The sequence below is a fragment of the Myodes glareolus genome, chromosome 27 (assembly GCF_982192425.1).
Source record: "Myodes glareolus chromosome 27, mMyoGla1.1, whole genome shotgun sequence".
In the NCBI taxonomy this organism is placed as follows: Eukaryota; Metazoa; Chordata; class Mammalia; order Rodentia; family Cricetidae; genus Myodes; species Myodes glareolus.
The window spans coordinates 982,662-1,003,115 of NC_142052.1; the positions used below are offsets into that span (position 1 = coordinate 982,662).

The 20,454-nt window shown below is 41.0% G+C and overlaps 1 protein-coding gene and 1 pseudogene across 3 annotated transcripts in view; both read right to left on the reverse strand.

The window, feature by feature from the left end:
* Lhfpl3 (LHFPL tetraspan subfamily member 3) overlaps positions 1–20,454 on the reverse strand; it is a 454,907-nt gene that overhangs the window by 279,428 nt on the left and 155,025 nt on the right. The window lies entirely within an intron of this gene.
* LOC125399889 (large ribosomal subunit protein eL37-like) lies at positions 19,514–19,907 on the reverse strand (annotated as a pseudogene).

Genomic DNA, 20,454 nt, shown 5'->3' on the forward strand with positions numbered 1-20,454 from the left:
ATTGATATCACTTGTCTTTCTCTACTGCTCTTCATTTTATTCTTTGAGGTAGGGTTTCTAAGTGAACTCAGAGCCCAAATATTTGGTTAAACTAGGTAGTCAATGAGCCAACAGATTTCTTTACTCAACAACAATGTTCATCACAATTCTGATATCTTATGAACTAGGGACATGTTTTAGTTAGGGTTTCTATTCCTGTAAAGAGACACCAAGACCATGGCAATTTTTCTAGAGGAAAACATTTAATTTGGGTGTCTTGCAGTTCAGAGATTTAGTCTCTTTTCATCATGATGGGACATGGTGGCATGCAGGCAGACATGATGCTGGAGAAGATGCTGAGAATTGTACTTCTTGATCCACAGGCAACAGGAAGTGAACTAAGACATTGGACGTGGCTTGAGCATATTTGAGACCTTAAAGGCCACCTCTACTCCATTTCCTCCAACAAGGCCATACCTACTCCAACAAAACCACAGCATCTAATAGTACCACTACTTATGAGATTATGGGGGTCAATTACATTCAGACTAACACAGGGTATAACTTAGTACTTTAGTGACTAAGCCCCTAGCCCCAAGACTAGATTGATCTTAATATTCATCTTCAATTACCATGGGGATTTTTTTCATAGCACATAAACATCCAGTCACACCATTCTAGGCTTAAAACTTTCTCTTTTGCTGGCAAATCTGGTTTTCTCTTTCATATATGTCTGAAAAGAACTGGATGATGGAGTCTGGGGGTTGCTGGTAGAAAAGGAAGAATGTATACAGACTATTTAGGATTTACTGGACTATATCCTGGGTTTTCATTCAGTTACTTAAGTCATTCAGACACTTAATGAACATTTTTTTGCAGTTTCTGCATGGGTATGCACAGAATCAAATGGAGGGTACAATTCTGAATGCCTTGGAAAATGCACTGTGATACTCTTCATTGGATTGTAGCCAAAATGTAACTTCTTATATTAAAGATTCAGAACAACAGTTTTCACAGCCTGATGGAAGGGTCATTTCGGATTTTGGCAAATTCTCTCATCAAGTTATATAAGGTATGTGATCAGTCCCTTGTAAGGATAAAAAATAACGCCAAGGATTTCATGTTCCCCTAGGTTGATTTTCTTAATGGATCCAAAAGGCAGATAGTTAAAACATCTATTTAACAGTAAGGATTATATTACACAGGTTAATAGAACAAGAAAAGGAAAGGGCAGGAAAGGAGTCAAAAATTACTGTCTATTTTGTTATTTTTCCTGTCACGGTGATAATCTATTCTCACACAAGCAACTTGAGGGAGGAAGGGTTGATCGTGACTCATCTTTGAAGGGCACAGCCCATCACTGTGGGAAAGTCAAGACGACAGGAGTTGGAAGCAGTCGATCACAACACACCAGTAGCCAGGAAAAAGAGAGCAATGAATGTCTATACTCAGTTCATTTCTCCTTTTAATGCCATCTAGAATTGCAGGCCAGGACATGGTGTCACCTTCAGTACATGGATATTTTGACTTTAATTAGTTGGCTGGAGATAGCTGTCCACAAGCATATCCAGAACTGTCTCTCAGATAGTTCTAGATCTTATCAAGTTGATAACTAAGATTACTCATTCCAGGCTTTATTTATTCTTCATAAATCTCTTTCTTTCCCTCCTTACATTTTATGGCCATGTCAATGTCAAACATAGTAGAAGAAACAGTGAAGCTAGAATTGTTATCTTCAATGGCCTTACGATTTATTATTCCAAGAAGAACTACAATTTGAGAGCCATATAGAAGGGAAACAACTTGGGAAAAACTTAGCGCCTTATGGAGAGATAGATATCTGAAGTAATAGTGTAGAAACTGAGTGCATAGTGCTTACTTATGTGATTACTAAGTTAGACTATAAAAGTGATCTATAAATCCTTTAAAGGTATAAATATCAAGTAGGTTGAGGAATTATTTTGTATAGTACTTTAGAGAAATAGTACCGAACAGAGAATTAAGAAAAGAAATACTGAATTATACTGTGAACAACTACATAAGGATTCTTTTATCTAAGGCTCCAGGGTCTTAACAATCTCAAAACCACCTTTAGCTCTTTGATAAAACTTGCTGTCATCCTAGGGTTGTCCAGTTAATGCTATTGAACATCAGGCTCTATAAAGGCCCAGGGATACAGAAAGGTACATTTCTGTGTCTGAAATGTAGGAATCCTGTGGTGTTTAGTATAACGGAGCTGCAGCTTTCCTGGAGGTAGAAATGTAGGTAGAGGCAGGCCATGTGAGGGAGCCAGCATCTCAGTTACCTGAAGATCTACTAATGCTCTAGCCCCTTTTGAATCACTACCTTTTGAATTAAAACCAATAGCCACATACTTTAAATAGTTCCTTAGTTTCTATTTGTTCTTATGAGCTATCAAGATTACAGATATCCACTGATAGATTTTAAGCAGAGAGATTTTTTTAAAAATATTTATTTATTTATTATGTATACAATATTCTGTCTGTGTATATGTCTGCAGACCAGAAGAGGGCACCAGACCTCATTACAGATGGTTGTGAGTCACCACGCGGTTGCCGGGAATTGAACTCAGGACCTTTGGAAGAGCAGGCAATGCTCTTAACCACTGAGCCATCTCTCCAGCCTGAGAGATGATTAGTGTGATATTTAGAACAATTATTCTTGCTGCCAAGAGGGGAACAGAGTAGAAGGTTGGAAAGCACTTGGAAGGTGTTTAAATAACCCAGGAAAGAGAAGATTAGGGCTTACATTAAAATCATGTCAGCAAGCGTATCAAGTAGAATGGACAGATTCAATGATAGCTCAGTTGTCAAACTGATGTTGTAGGAAGTTGGATGTCTATCTCATCTGTCATCGGAGTGGAGTCGAGTCAATAAACCTTGATGCTCAAGGTAGTTTTCTTCCAAGATTTCCAGAAACCATACAATCAAAGAGACAGGAAAAGCCAAACAATGAGAGTGGAACTGATGCCCAAGAAGCAGAATGGAAGACTGAAGAGTACCATGCTGGCAGGCCAGATGCAAACAGGACAATAATTGGAGACTCAGAGATAGCTGAACAAAAGCAATGACAAGCTTGTTGGGGATAAATCTGCAGAAATTCAAGGAACTACTGAGAATAGATATTATCTTTATGTGCAGAGAGGATTGTTTAAGAAGCAAGGTAGAACTTACACCTCTGTGATTAAAATAAAAGAGACCATAAGGAGGAGCACAGATTGACAGAAAATAAGTTAAACCTTCCACTTTGAATTGAGGGACATGGGAAATTCAAATAGAGGTGCTTGCACATATTTACATATATGGATCCATGCTTCAGGAAGCTGAGCAGGAATGAGCCACTAACAGACTGCTGGCGATTAAATTCCTAGAATAGGGAAGGTCCCCCTGTGAGAGAAAAAGAAGAAAAATAATGGATTGTCATTACTATGGATGAGTATTCAGGCAAGGATAAAGGGAAAGGCACCAGGGAAGATTTCAAAGAGGAGAGATCAGAGGGATGGAGAATCACTGTGAGATAGTATTTCTGTGGGTAAGGAAAGAATAGAATTGGAAGAAAAATGGTCACTAATGTACAATGCAGACAGCAGTCAAGATGGTAACTGTTGGTGCTATTGTGGCTACTTATAAATATGAATCTTGATACAACCATTATTGGCAGAATATCTGGCTAATGCTGCTGAATGCAAGATGGCAGCCAAACTATATAGTCCTATGTGTGTGTAGACACAGGTGGTCTGGGGGAAGCTTTCTGGAAGAGTCCTAGAAAGCTGACTTTTTCTTCACTCATGTTCTCTGTGACACAGTTATTAAGTTCGACATAATATGGTTTCTTTTATTTTGCAGATTTTGTCAAATTCACAAATGGCTCGATGTACAAAATCTACAATCCCTTTGGTGGAGTGTTTTATCTCTTCACACAATCCCAGTGCAAAATTAATCACCGAGCCACCTGGCTTTAAAATGTATTTTAATGTCTATACTAGGATAATTTTGTGGTGAGAGTAATAATTTTTATCCTATATTCTCTTACTCTTCAGGGAAGGAAAACTGACACAGAGAGAAACTTCTTCCTAGATTTTTGTTTCCAGAAGCAAAATCTCATAGTCACAATATTCAAGGAGATTGTCATATCCAAGAGGGATCATGGAGAGATAAAGGGTTTCCCCAAGATAAAAGGAAGATATCCACGCATACATTTGACAGAAATACAGAGACAAAGGCAAGAGAACAGATTTGGTAAACATCAAATAAGATTATTTAAGCTGAGAAGGGACAGGGACAAGGGCCTGTAAGCAGCAGGATCTACAAGGTCATCTGTGACAGCACCAAGGAGAATTTTATTCTCCAGAAATGCCTGGTCTTGGGATGGTTTATTGTGTGCCTAAAGCCACCAATCTGCACATTGATGACACAGGCTTAATGTAAGGACAGATGCCTGGTGTTCAGGTAGCCTGTTCTAGCTCGCCAAACCATAGCAAAACCACCATTGACAGAAGGCTGATGTTTCAACTTGTCAAAAATGCATTGACTGTGAAGTTGGACATAAACCATTAACAGAAAAATATAGAAAGATGATACCTCCTGTATTCCTGAGGTTATAATTCCATGTCCATACTTACTGCATACAGCTTTGCTTTGCAACTGGTGCCCAACATTTTGGAGCTCAAATTCACAAAAATGACATTTGCCTGAGGCTTCTTAGTCACCTGCCCAGGTCAGAGTTGGGATTGGAATTCCAGTTCTAAGAACTAGACCCAAACCTAGTCACCTGAGTTCAGAAGAAAAAATAGCACTCCCAGCTCCCATCCTCCCTAGCTTAGCTTCCATGTAAAGATGGGAAATACACAGAGAATCTGGACACTGTATATTATTGTGTTGTCTTTGAATTATTTGACTGCTGAGGAAGGAGCAACAGCTGCTAAAAGACTTTTGATTATAAATGTTGCTGGATTAATTCAATTTACATATTTTGAAAATGCCTTGACTTCAAAATTTAATTCAAAAGATATGTTACTTTGGAAAAGAGGTTTTGCTTTTGTTTCCACAGGAAATAAGTCTGCGGATTTATTCTTGGTTAGAAATATAAGGTTTGATCAAGGAAGACCCCCTGAAAAGTCTCCAGTGGGAACAGGTGACACAGAGTTTCAGAGTACATTTGTTGCAGTTTCCTCTGGATTCTACATCCAGAGCAGCTTCAAGACTGTTGAATGAAGTGATCTAGCCTCAGAGAAAGCTCCAGTGAGGACTTGACCATAATCCTAAATTTTCTTTGGGTCCTCATAAGATTATTAATGCCCCCAATTAGCAGGAAGTATCCTAGAAAACTATGCCCACATTTCCAAAAATGGATTATGGATATTTGTTTTTGTTTAATGTATTGGTTACAAGTTGTTATGGATAATGGTCAGGAAAAAAACTTAACAAAGGAAATTAGATTCAAGGTTCTTGTTTTGAAAAAAAAGTAAGGCCAGGTGGTGGTGGCACACACCTTTAATCCCAACACTTGGGAGGCAAAAGCAGACAGATCTCTGTGAGTTCAAGGTCAGCCTGGTCTACAGAGCCAATTCCAGGTTGGGCTCCATAGCTTCTGAGAAACCCTGTCTCAATAAATCAAAAGAGAGAGAGAGAGAGAGAGAGAGAGAGAGAGAGGAAAGAAAAAGAAAAAAGGGATATAAATATGTGAGTGCTTGCTTGCACTCCTACTTACTCAGTTAATATTATTTCCTTCTTGGGTCTGTGAGGGAGCTGAAGATTAGATACCTATAGTTATAATTTACCAGACCTAGAAAGCAAGTTATGATAGAAAGTAAATTAGGTATTCATCTTTGTACTCACCAAGATAGGATAGATATGAAAGATTTTCTCTGAATTTGTCAAATGCAAATGAACTAGACATTATTGGTGTATTTATTGCCTGTATATATTGTATATAGTCATTGTACTTATTGTATATAGTTTTCTTATATTAGTTATAGCCTTCTTTTTTATTTTAGACAAAAAAGGGGAAATGTAGTGGCATTTCGATTGTATTTTTAATAAATAAAGACTGCCTGAGATCTGAGAGTAAAACAGTCCTACTGGTCAACCTTATAGACCAGGATAAACTCACACCTTTATTCTCAGTAGCCATAATGACATGCACCTTTAATTCTAATAGCTACATTAGTTGCCAAAGAAACCGGGTGGTATATACCTTTAATCACATTGGTGCATGCCTTTAATCCCAGCCCTAAAGAGGATGATAAAATGGGAGGAAACAACTCTCAACACACAGTCTCATTCTGAGATTCCTGGAGGCGGGATCACCATTTCAGACTGAGTTTGAGGTAAGAGCCAGTGGCTGGTTGTTTTGCTTTTCAGATCTTCAGGTTGAACCTCAATTTCTGACCCTGAGTTTTTATTAATTGTGCTTCATTTAATCGTGCTTCATTTTGCCACTCGAATTCCTCTGTGATACACCTGGATAGGGCCCTTGGGAAGTCCTGCAAAAAAGGGTGTCTGCAAACAAGCAGGACTGACTACTTCTGTGGAGTCTTATTGTCTAAAACTAAACTAAATGACATCTTGAAAAACCAGTGACAGTAAGATTCCCACTTCAAGATCGATATTGTAAAAGCATCAAGACAGAAAGTTTATCGGGGTTCTCATTGTGTTACCCAGCAAAAAGTGGCCCTTTCCAACACTTATTCTATCTGGTGACTAACACAAGCTGTGCTTATCAGCTTTCAATGGCTGCCTACATCTTCACTGGCATCCTACACTTCTCTGATGTGCTTAGTTAGCAGAGCCAATCTGTATGGATGCCTCTGGTGACAAGAAAGCAATGTAGAGGAAAGGAAAGACCATAATTTTTTATATAAATGGGATCAAGTGAAAAGAGATGCAATAATCATCATAAAAAATGTACATTGGTGGCATTTAGCTCAAGAAGCAAATGTAGACATCTTTGGGTGCTAACTAGAACTTCATAACTCAGTCCTACCCCAGGCCAGCCTCTGGTGCTAACTAGAACTTCATAACTCAGTCCTACCCCAGGCCAGCGTCTGGTGCTAACTAGACCTTCATAACTCAGTCCTACCCCAGGCCAGCCTCTGGTGCTAACTAGAACTTCATAACTCAGTACTACCCCAGGCTGGCCTCTGATGCTAACTAGAACTTCATAACTCAGTACTACCCCAGGCCAGCCTCTGATGCTAACTGGCACTTCGTAGCTCAGTCCTACCCCAGACCCAGCTCCAACTTGCAGAGTTTTGTTTATTTTAAAATAAAAACAACATTTTTGTTTGTTTGTTTCAGATGTGAGATCATTATAAAGCACTTTACACTACAACAACCACCGAGCATTATGCTCCTGCCATGGAAAGAAAGCACAGGTGTAAATTGATATTGTATATCATAAATTATTGTTTATTACCAGGCCAGCAGATGAACGCCTCAGGAAGTGGACTTGCTTGCAAGGAGAAGGATTAAAGAATGTTTATTGTTTCAATATAAACCCTTAAAACAAACCCCTTGGCAGTAGAAAGACAGATTTTAGTGCTTTTAATTCTATTCCGCAACACAATGTGAAATCAGTTCTGTTTCTTAAATCAGTTAGTAATTCATTACACAAAATATGTTGTGGTTGTCACTCGCGAATTCAGCAGTACATTATTGTTAAATTTAACAAACTGTGGCTAGGAAATGGATGAACAGTCACGTGCTTCACAAATAAAAAACTCAGGTCTACACTGGTGTGTGAGTGTGTGTGTGTGTGTGTGTGTGTGTGTGTGTGTGTGTGTGTGTGTGTGCGCGCGCGCGCGAATTGACAACAGGTCCAGCTCCATCCCTCAATGGCTTTGTCAGGTTTAATTTTACAAGGACAAGCAAACAGTCAGCCTTACATTCTGCCCATTAATTCCAGCTGTGGCTATGCTGGGTCCTGGATGTATAAGCGTTGGAAGAAAGCACTCTTCGGCAATTTGTTTGCTTTTTATAGCTGTAAAGGGGCCCACAACCTCCAGTGCAAAGCCCATTTGGCTATATTTGAGCCATTGGAAAGCAGAACCAACATCTCCTCTAGCAGCCTTTAGAACCTATTCTTCTTTCCTTTCTACAGGATGCAAAATGACTTAGATCTAGAAATAAGGTCAAATCCCTGAGCTACAATCACACTGATTATTACACCTTTTGCTTCCAAAATACCTGACCCTGTTCTGTTACTATGCTACTGTGAGCATTTCAACCTACCAAGCACTAGGTAGGTTGGAAAGATAAAAATACAACCTACCGTGTTCCAGGTGGACATCGCTTGTTCAGTTTTGTCTTGGATCCAGTCACTGAATGTCTTTCTTCTTCTTACCATGTCTACACACTTCAGAGTATGGCCACACTTATTCGTGTCTTAAGTCTCAGGTTTAACTTTGGTAGTTTATCCCAGCTGTACCTATCTGGCTTGGGGTTTCCTCCCTCCCTCCCTCCCTCCTTCCTCCTTTTTTCTTTCCCTCCTGCTTCCTTCCTCTTGAGACAAGATCTCACTATGTAGCTAAGCTGACCTATAACTATGTAAGCCAAGCTGACCCCGAACTCATAACCCTGTTTCCACCTCCTGAGTGCTGGGTTTACAAATGTACATTGTCAGATCTTGTTGAGGCCAGAACTTTCAGAGGAGTGGTCTGGTGTCTGTTGTGTGATCTCCCTTACTGCCTCTTCCTCTTGTTTATTCCTCTGTTGTCCAAGCCCCTCCCCAGGGCCCTCCCTACACCTTTTTAAAGTTCACTATGGTGGTTTTCTATTTAAAAATAGCTGAAATACTCTCAATTCTTAAAAAGTTCCTATCCCAGCCCTTCAACCTTTACCCCAGACACATATAAGCCTTACCACATGCACTGCCCCTACCACCTGAGATCAGGGTTTCATGGGTTACCCTTTCAATATTTCTTTACCCACATAGCCCACACCCAACAGGGATATCAGGAAGGTCTCAGAACTGGTTGTCACCGCAGTCAGGTGCCATGTCCTCAAGTGATATCTATGTTACTATAATTAGAAAACAGACCCAGGCCCTAGCCATTGGTTACAAGGCCCTGGAGAGTCTCACCTCAGTCTATGACTCCAATCTCATTTCCACCACCTGTTGTAGTAGCCCCACCTCCACCTCCATCACCTACTGCAGTAGCCCCACCACCACCCATCACCTGCTGTAGTAGCCCCACCCCTACCCCCCACCACCTGCTGCAGCAGCCCCACCCCCACCCCACCACCTACTGCAGTAGCCCCATCCCCATTCCCATCACCTACTGCAGTAGCCCCACCTCCATCTCTACCCCACCACCTGCTGCTGTAGCCCCACCCTCACCCTATCACCTGCTGCAGTAGCCCCCCCACTCCCTCCACCTGCTGCAGTAGCCCCACCTCCAACCCCCACCTGCTTCAGTAGCCCCACCCCCCATCTGCTGCAGGAGCCCCCACCTCCACCCCACCCTCAGTGTGAACACACTACTCTTGCCGCTTCTTCAGTGACTTTGCCTTCATGAGTGTGTCCTGTCTCTGTGACTGTATTCCTTATTTAAGTCAGGGTCATCTGCTTGGTGTAGTCTTCCTCAGCCTTCATCTGTAAAGCATTTCCTGTTAGTCTTTTCACCCAGCTTTACTTCCTTCACATGAACATTTATATGGTAGATATACGCTACTCTGTCTCTTCCCAGGAGTGTGAGCTCCCACGGGTGGATAATCAGTGTTTTCCTTATCACTGGTACATCTTATAACACTTAGTGGGCAACTGCTACAGTTGATAGAAGAGCAGTTCTTTATCTCTGCTAATAAGAACTTTATGGAATTAGTACTGGGTGTGTGAAATCAAACTACGCGCTATAACCTTAAATTTCCAAAATGCACCCTTGCCTGTGTGGCTGGTCTACCAGAAAGTCCTAAATGCATGTTTGATAAAAGTTTAAATAACATTCCCAAGTTTGTCAATATGATTGCTCATCAGCGTTTTAAAGAATGCCTAAGTAGGGCTAGGGAGAAGGCTCAGTGGTTAAGAGCACTGAGTGCTCTTGTAGATGGGGTGCAGTTTCCAGCACTGACATGGCATCACACAGTTCCCAGGGGATCAGATCCCCTTTTCTGAGCTCCAAGGGCAATAAGCCTGTGTGGTACACAGATACACTCACTGGGAGGGAAAAAGCCACTCATATACAGAAAATAAAAAGTTTTAAGTTTAAAGAGAAAGAGAAATGCCTAAGCAATGTCACAAAGAAATATGATTTGCCAGTTGATATTGCCTTGATCTCCTAAATATTTATTTTTAAGCTGACACTGGTCCTTAGTCATGCATATAAAAAGGCACATCTTTTTATAAGTAAAAAGTAGCTAATGAAGCTATCATTTGAAACGTAAAGAGATGGGAATCTTGCGATATTTTCCACATAATCTATCCTATCCTGCCCACATTTATATTTTTACAGCACCTTTACCATGCCACACAGATACTTGTGGACATTTGCATAGAACCACAAATCCTAAATGTAGCTTCTATATGCATTTATGTTTAATTTGACTGTTTTTTCTTTGGTTTATAAAAGCATCCTTTCCCTGACTATGTCTGGTTTGCTAGCTCCTAAAAAAATTCCTCATGGTATTATTTGGGTATATGAATTTTCCAAAGCACACGAGCCATTTCTTATGTGTAATAAGAGCTATAAGACTCTGATTATGGGGTTGGGGATAGGGCTACTGTGGGGCTACTCTACGTTTTTTGGGGGACAGATACATAGAGAAATATGCTTTCCTTGACTTAGCATTGGCAAGCGGAGAAGGCAAGACTGGGTCTTCCAATGGTGTTACTCTTCATCAAGTGGAGAGGGCCGACCCTCCCCAGGAGAAGGGCCAAGAGATGATGGCCTAGAGGTGGTCCCTCGGCACTAATCCCAAACACCCTGTCTGTTACATAACTGACTTAGTTTTGTTTGCTAAGTGGATTGACTTGAATTTTTGTCCCTCATCACCAAACGTACCATAAAGTCAAGTACAACCTACAAAAACAAAGCAACAAACGAACAAAATAAAAGTCTAATTCAGGAGAGATTGAAAGTTACACTCTTGGTCATCCTAGGTCTTGATTCTCTTCCATTTCATTATGAGTGACACCATTGCAAGAGCCAGGCATTTTAACAAGCTGCCTTCTCAGGACAATTTGAAATTGTTGTGTCTGAGAGCTAAAGCCGGAAGGAGCATATTGAGATTTAAGATGTGTGATACACATTGAAGCACTCAAGTCTTCACTGGGAAACAAACACACCCACCACAACTTTAAGGGAACATTCCGCAGAAACTGAAGGAGCTGTGGCATCAGTACCACCTTCTCAGTTCCCACAAAACGACGACAACATATGCTGCTTCTCTAGCAAGACAGCATCACAACAGACAACCTAGGTGTGTGTGTGTGTGTGTGTGTTGTCTGTGCATGTGGTATATGTCCGTGCACATGTGGGTCTGTGTGTGCCTGTGTGTGAGGACTTATGTATGCATGTGTGCAGGTCTCTGTGTGTGTGCATGTGTGTGTCTGGGTCTGTGTGTGCCTCTGTGCAGGTCTCTGTGTGTGTGCATGTGTGTGTCTGGGTCTGTGTGTGCCTCTGTGCAGGTCTCTGTGTGTGTGCATGTGTGTGTCTGGGTCTGTGTGTGCCTCTGTGCAGGTCTCTGTGTGTGTGCATGTGTGTGCCTGGGTCTGTGTGTGCCTCTGTGCAGGTCTCTGTGTGTGTGCATGTGTGTGCCTGGGTCTGTGTGTGCCTCTGTGCAGGTCTCTGTGTATGTGCATGTGTGTACCTGGGTCTGTCTGTCCTGTGTTTGAGGGTCTGCGAGCGTGTGTGTATGTGTATGTGTGTGTGTATTTGAACATGTATTATAATTTCTTTGTTGTCAGAAGCACTACAGAAGCCAAACTGGCAAAACAAATAAAAAAAATTTAAAGCAAACTGCTAGGAATGAAAAACAGAAAAAAATAGTTTGAGATTTGTCCAAGGCTATAAGAACACTTTAAGACATAGAACCTACATATTTTACAAGAAGAATGAGGAATTGTGAGTCAGTACAACTTGAAACAAACCACTTCCCAAGTTCAAAGGATATATTTCTTTTTGTTCTTTCATTTTCCACTTTCATTTATTTTTTATAATATTTTGAAATTATAATTATATCCTGTCTACCCCTTCCTTTCCTGTACTCTCTCCAAACCTCCTATGTACCCATTTGCTCTTTCTTAAACTCAAGTGTGTGTGTGTGTGTGTGTGTGTGTGTGTGTATGTACATATAATTGGCAACCTGTAACACCTGCACAACACCTGAATGCTGACATGAAAGGAAGAAAGCTCAAGGGACCTCTACCCTGGACAAAGAACTGTGTTCAACTATAGGAATACTAAGAGTATAGAACTGGTCTTCCCCAGGGAAGGGCATATCACTTGGTTATCTAATACCAAGTGGTGAGCCTGAGGTTTCATACAGTCAGGTAACTACACAGACTTGCACATTTCTTTCTTTAGGATGTTGATTTTCCCACCTCCCCTCCTAAATTCTTTTTAATCCTATGCACACCTATCAAAGTACTGGAGCAGCTACCTCAGAAATACTTAAAACATTAAATTCAGCACATTTATAGTGAGCTGAATTCCTTCGATCATAAACGAGTTGGCCCACTGATTGAACGTGACTCGCTGAGTTGCCTGCATCTTCCTCGGCTGGCTCCTCACATCTGCTCTTCAAACCCCTTGTGTTCAGTGTATGCTTTGGAACGTTTGCTCTTCTCTCTTGGGCCTCTGTCCCTGTCTGAAGACTCCCCGTAACACTATTCCTAGGTTATGGCGTTGTTTCCAGGAACTCCTACAACAGGGGAAATATCTTCAGGAAGTGTGTGATTGACAGTCATCCGCAGTGAAGAGGGTTGGTGTGCGTCATGAGACAGCTTTTGGATCCGAGGTAGAGCTTTGCTGGGAGAGCTGACGAAGTCAAAAGCTCACATATCCCTTTCTCCAATTTTTAGAATATTGTGCATCTCCTTCACATTTTCAAGAAAATGCCTAAATTTTATTATAAATTTAAGCAGTTGCAAAGAAAATTTATCACTATTCTAAAATAAGAACCTCTAATCACGCCTTTTAATATGCTTAGTGAAACTTAAATGATATAGCGATTGAATACCACCCCAAAAAAACAGGTCCAAGTTCTTCTTAGTGAGAATTTTTATGTACCTTTATGAAATTCTCAAGAAAAGAAAAATTAAAATGTTTAGTTATATCAATCTGCGAAAGTTTAAAATTTTCTTCTCAATTAGAAATTGTAATTACCAGTAGTAAACTGTAATCAACACTATGAATATACAAATAATGTAGGGATAACAAAACAATATATGTGGGTTGTAAATTTTGAAAAATTTCAAGCAACATCTTATTGGAAATTCAGATCTTAACTGTATTTTTTGTTCTCATTCATCTAGTTCATATAAACTTTGAGTAGCACTAATTATTAGTAGAGTTCAGCATCAATTTCATTCATTTTTCTCTTTTATAGACCTGTACTAAAAATGATGATCTCATAAGTAGATAAGCCTATTTCATGATGATGTTAATTAATTGCCTGGATATTTTACAATTTTATCCTCCAAATCATGGTGATCTATTACTTAGTAATAGTAGACATAAATGTTTACTATTTATATTTATATTATATTTATTTTTATTTATTTTATTTATTTATATTTATATTATATTTAATTGTATACCAAGTACATGTATTATAATAAAGCCTAATGATATGACTCATCGAGTAAAGGCACTTGTCGTCAAAGCAGATAATCTGAGTTTGATCCCAGGAACCTACATGTGAAAGGAGAAATTTGACTCCAAAAACTGTCTTCTTTTGACCTTCGTCACAGGGAACTTCCGTCAGCCAATGGCCTTTGAGAGGCTGGACCAAGTTGGGTGTGGTCTGGGGTACCAAAAAGTTGTGGGTCCCCCCATTTTCTCTCTCTCTCTCCACTCTCACACCTGGATGTTGAATTCCATTCCTGTTCCCTGTTGTGATCTGTGAATCCCGCCTTAAATAAAGAACCCTATTACTATACTCTATTCGGAGCTAGTGTGGGATTATTTGATTCGGGGTCCGCTTCATCTGCTGCCCAACGTGGGAACGAGTCCACGCTTACCAGGATGCCCCCCCCCACACACACACACACGGTGTTCGCCAACCGGGACACGTTTCTCATCAGTAGCCTACCTGCCTCTGCCTAGGACCCCGACTTTCCACGACACAGTAGCTGGGGTTGCACACATCAGAGCTCCTGACTGATGAAAAGCTTTGGGTTTCTTTCTTATTCTGGTCACCAAAAACCTCTCTCCATGTATGGAATTGCTTTAATTGTCCTTAATAACTGCTCTTAATTTGTTAAACATAAGTTTAAAAATGGCATTTAAATAACTTAGGGTTCTGTTGACGTGAGACACAATTGCTCCTGGTAGCACCGATCTATTTCTGAGAGAATGTTGAGCACCAAAAACACTCCACTTGGAGTTTGTTTTCTTCTTGGCACAACTGACCTTTGGACAAGAGACTGCCCATGCTTTGACCACTGACAAAGTGCACGGTGTCCGAACTGAACAATCAAGATATAAGAGCAAAGACTGCCAAACCTTGCTAAGACAGGGTAAGACAGTTTTGAAAATTTTCCTGCCTCTGAAAATGGTCTGTCAGTTAACTCTAGACCTTGGAGTTGGTTGCTCCAATGCTGCAAATGAGACTTTGGGTGATTGCCCAGGTAGCCAGTTGTCTCTGTCATCTACTGTACATTTCGGAAGTTGCTTGATTGCACTTCCTGTCTACTCAAGTAATATTATCTCCCTTCTCAGGCCTTCAATGGGGTTGAAGACTAGATAGTTACTTTCCTCTTATGCTTAGCCAAGTCATTTCTAATACAAAACTTAAACTCCTCAGGATAGAATAATTATTAAAATATTTAGCATATGTTTCTTGCTTAATATTGTTTATGCTGTTTGTAATTCTAATGTTTATACTTAATATGTCTTCTTACTGTATATAGTTTTGTATTGGGTTTGGAACTTTCTTGTTTACACAAAAGGGGGAGGTGATGGGGAACCTCTTTCAGTCAATGATCTTTGAGAGGCTGGACCAGGTTGAGTGTGGCCTTGAGTACCAAAAAGGTGCGGGTGCGCTCTCTCTCTCTCTCTCTCTCTCTCTCTCCTCTCATACCTGGATGCTGGATTCCATTCTTGTTTCCTGTTGTGATCTATGAGTCCCCCTTAAATAAAGAACCTCATTATTATACTCTATTCAGAGCTAGTGTGGGATTATTTGGTTCATGTTCCCCTTCACCTTCGCACACATGTAAGATGGGAGAAATGCTACAATATATGTGACATGACGGAATCAGAAGAATACTGGGCACAGGGTTAAACTGGGATGGGATGAGAAGTAGAGAGAGGATGAGATACTGGGTAGGTTAGCCAAACCTAAAGACCTATGAGAAAGCCTTATAGAAACCTACTTGTCAGTAATCTAATTTCAAAATAGAACTTTACTTGAAAAGACTCAGAACAGTGTTACCCTGCCTGGGTGGACAATATCACCCTCAGAAGACACAGTCATTCAACAAAAATCTCAGTGCAAGGCATAGGACATCTCCCTATGAGTTACGGATCAAAGAGACCAAAGAGGTCTGGAAAATAGCACAGGCTGCTGAAATTGCCCTTGGTTGCCCACCATAACTACATGGTAAGACCTAATTACTGAAGACACCCTGTAAACCATTGGGGGAGCTTCCTTCCTACTCGCTGACTTTCCTGTCACTACAAAGTGTTGTGACCAATGATGAAGGAGGAGGTGATGATCTTGTTCAGCACTGGACCCAGAACACAAATTACCAACCTGTCATCCCAGACATGCCCACTGGTGTAACTAACTTACTTCTGATTGGATGGATTTGATGTCTGTTCCGCAAGAGAGAATTTCATGGCTGATACTGCAATCACATTTGAAAATAATGTCTGGGGACATGAGGCCCTAGGGTAGAGTGTGCTATTGCTAGCTTGCTAAATCATCTTGTTGTTGAATTGCCATCTAAATATTTATGTTTGTACTCATAGACTTGACTACTCTCAAGTTCAGCCAGGGAAGCTTCTTTCTGGAATGAGCACTAATCATGGTTTATCAAAGTGCTAAGAATAAAAGAGCAGGTATTCAGCCCTATATAGGACATCTTTATTACAGACTCCTCTTCTTCAAGGCTTAGGGAATTTTTCAGAGGAGAAAGCAGAATGTATATAAGAACTGGAGGGTGTGGAGGAGTGCTTAGAAACACTGCCTTCTGAGTATGACATGGCTATCACACTCACAAATTCATAGCAGGTGTGTAGTTACAAGATCTCCGCAAGATTGAGCCAGCCGAAATTATAGTATAGATATGGGAGACGCTCTCTGGACTGACCCCTTCCTCAGGAGCTGATTAGCAGTTGATAACTGCTGGGGGAGGTCATTCTTTGTTGATGGAGTGGCCTCTGGCAGTGGATGGCCCCACACCCATGCACATGTAGGCAGCATGAACTGTACATAATGCATTATCCAAGAAGAACAACAAGAAGGAGAGTAATGAGGAGGATGAGAACGAGAAATTAGGAAGTTGGCAAGGGAGCATGGGAGAGATAGGAGAGATCTGGAGGGGAAATTTAGGGTAGACATGATCATATTTCATTGAATACATTTATAAAATTCCCCCAAATAAATAAACATTGTAAAAATTCAAATATACATATTGTATTAATCTATTTATACAATTATTGACTTAATATAGTAACACCATACGTCAACATGATATATTAATGCTATTTATATAGAAATTACTTAAGATTTTACTTTTAAAAATTAATGTTCATTTATTTTTGTTAGATATATTTATTTAACTAAAATTAATGGTTAAGGGTAACCTTAATTATTAACTCCTATAATTAACTTCAGAAGATAAAAATTGTCCCTTAAAAGTTCTTGGTAGAACTAACGATACAGCTCCGATGGCGAAATGCTTGCCACAGAAGTACTAGGTCTTTAGTTGAGATACAGAGAACATATGCAAAAGCTGGTCACAGGGGTCCTTGCCTGTAATCTCAGCGTTTGGGAACTGGAGACGGGCAGATTTCTGAACTTTATTTATTAGGACGTCAACTTCAGTCTATGAGAATTAGTGAGAGACTGCCTCAGAAAGTAAAGGCAGAGAGTCGCAGAAGGAAGAAACCTAGTGTTGACTTTGAACCTCCACACATACACGCATGCACACACATGCATCTATACCACACACACAGGGACACAGACAGACAAGGCGGACAGACAGCTCTTGATGTGTTTTTGTCTATTTTCCTTTCCTTTAAAGGCACTTAGGTAACTCTATTCAGAAATGATAAAATCATTAACTTCCACACTAATTTTATAACATATCAATTTTTTTCTTAAAGCCTTGGGGTTCAGGTCCAGTGGATTGGAGGATGTCCTTGATGTAGCATAATTAACAAGCCAGTCCCTGATGCCAAACAGTTGGTTTGACAGCCTCACTTTTCCGTAGAAACTAGATGTATTAATACACATCAATGTGTCGGCCCCCCTCACTTTGCGTTTAATTCTTAGAGACAAGCAGGACACGGAGCTCTGCCAAGTTAAGCTACAGGGACGAAATCGAGTGTGGCCGCCCTCAATGCTTGTCGTTGCTTTTCTCGCTCAGATGCAACACATTCTTTGATGAGAAGTGGAGAGGGTGATGAGAAACAAAGTCATTACATTGGAAAGGTGTCATTCTTAATTCAGAGCACTTCCGCAAAACCCTGCACGGCTCTGTCCTGACACCATGGACGGTCTGTGACAGGAGGGGCTGTGACTGAGCAACGAAGATGTGAGCCATGCCATGCCTATGTGGTTTGCTTCCCAGCTTCCAAAAATCATTCGGTTTGTGCCCTGGTGGCCACCACAGTAAGATGTCTGAAGGGGAAAGAGGACTTTCCTTGGCAAAGCAGAAATCATGCCTGTCAAAGGGTAGAAAGGAAAAAAATCTGCTGGATGCCTGCACGTGGTAGCCACAAGCCCTCTCAGGGTGCGGAGGCCAGGAAATGGATTCTCTCACTCTTTATGGCCATAGTCCATCTTCATCTGGGAACACATGGAACCTAGGGTGCCATCTTCTAGCCTTAGGAATCATGGGAGATGGAAGGCAGCATTAAAATCCTCTAATCTGTAGTGGGAGAGACGGAGAGGGGTTGGTTACACTTTGGCCACTGTAAGGTAGTGCAGCCGCTGAAGTCGGTATAGAACCCACCCAGATACCAAGTTCTCAGCACAAAGGAGATTTATTACCCGGCAGGAGAAAGTGGGGAGCAAGGCCGCCTCTGAGTTGGACAAAAGCTGTCAGCAAATAGCAGCAGCAACAGCAGCAGTGAGTTTTAAAGGGGAAAAAGAGCAAGTATTTGGTAGGGTGAGTTGCTAAGTCCTGATTGGACAGACTAGCCAAAGAATGAATCTTGGTTGTTGGATCTTGGTGCTCAGCCTCAGGTAGGAGTCAATGGTCAACCAAGGGGATGGACCTAGAGGGCTAGTACTAGGAATGTAGTCTAATGGTTTAGCAAGGAAGAGAAAAGTAAAGAACAAAACCTGTTGGGACTTTCTTTGTCATGCTTAGGCCTGCTAGAGCCCTGCAGCCATGGTGCAAATTCACCCAAGGTCAGCCATGCTTCTCAATTTATTACATTATGAAGATAAAATTGTACATCTGCCTTCAACGATGCACAAAGCCAGTAGAAGCTGGAGCTGGGGAGATGGCTCAGAGGTGAAGAGACTGGTTGTACTTCCAGAGGTTCTAGATTTAATCCCCAGAACTCCAAGAAAGTCCAAAATCATCTGCACTTTCAGTTTCAGGGATTCTCATACCCTCTTGGGGGCCCTGTGGGCACCAGGCACACATGTGGAGCACAGACACACATGCAGGCAAAACACTCATATGCATTAAGTATTTTTTTTAGAAAGTATGAATTTTACTATTTCATAGCTAAATGGCAACTCTCAATTTCTGGGTGACAGGCATGTTTGTTCCAGATGTTTTCAAGAGGGGCGTGTCTGATATGATCAATAATTTACTCTTACTCCTTTAGCCTTTAGCAGCTCAGACAACTCTACTATTCATGAGATTCTCCCAATGTAGGCCCCCACTTCTTTATATTCTGGAAGCAACTCAATATTTCATTATGTTCCCTATTCAATATTCCTTTTCTCTGTATGTCTAACTCCTCTGAGAAGAAAAGCAGCCTTGTTTTTTAACTTAACCTAACTGGTTCTAGGGTGTGATGGTCGGAATGTTTAAGGACATGCCTCTGAGGTTGCCTTCTTTATAAAAGTGGAGTTCATGGTAGATACTGCCCAGAGTTTCTGAATCCCTTTTCATGTTTGTATGTATGTGTATATTTATGTGTGTATGTGTGTACCTGTGGGTGGGTGTATTTGTGTGTGGATGGGAGTGTGGGTTTTTTTTTTTCTTTTTTTTTCATTTTGGAAACCAGAACATTTATTTTATGACAGATTGAAATTCTCAAGATGAACTGGATGCTGTAACAGCTGCCCTCTTGGGTTTAGGGGTTGTCCCTTCACGGAATCCATGTCTGAATCTTCAGTAGACAATTTTTAGGTGCCTCATCTGCCCAGTCCTGGTAGTGCTTCGTCTCTTAGCCTTGGCACTCCAGTCATACTTTCTCTTGTGCTTGGCAGGGTAGCCGTGTTTGCCACAGGTAGACTTCTGAAGGTGGTAGGCCTTAGAGCCACAGCGGCGGCACAACGTGTGCGTCTTGTTGCGATGCTTTTCGAAGGATGACGTTCCTTTTGTCATCTTGCTTCTGCCGCTGAGGCCAAAGAGACAAGTGTGGTTTTTTGTATGTGAATAGGTATTTGTTTCTTTGTGTGTGTGTATGAGTGTGTGTCTGCGTGTGTGTGTGTACCTGTGGGTGAGTGTATTTGTATGTGTGTGCAGATGGGAGTGTGTTTTTGTGTGTGTGAATGGGTGTGTATTTGTTTGTATGTGTGTGTGGATGGGTGTGTGTCTGCATGTGTGTGTGTGTGTGTGTGTGTGTGTGTGCCTGTGGGTGGGTGTGTTTGTATGTGTGTGTGAATGGGTGTGTGTTTATTTGTATATGTGAATGAGTGTGTATTTGTTTGTATGTGTGTGTAGACGGGTGTGTGTGTCTACGCATGTGTGTGTGTGTGTGTGTGTGTGTGTGTGTGTGTATGTGCTGGAAATGAAGAATGGAAAACTTCTTTATTTTAGGTCAGCAATTGATCTGCCGTCTTCCATCAACAAATACAAGTTTTCTGTGTCTACTACTGGTATGTTGAGATTCTGTCGGATAGTAGTAACAGGCATTCAGGGGGATTCCATATAAGA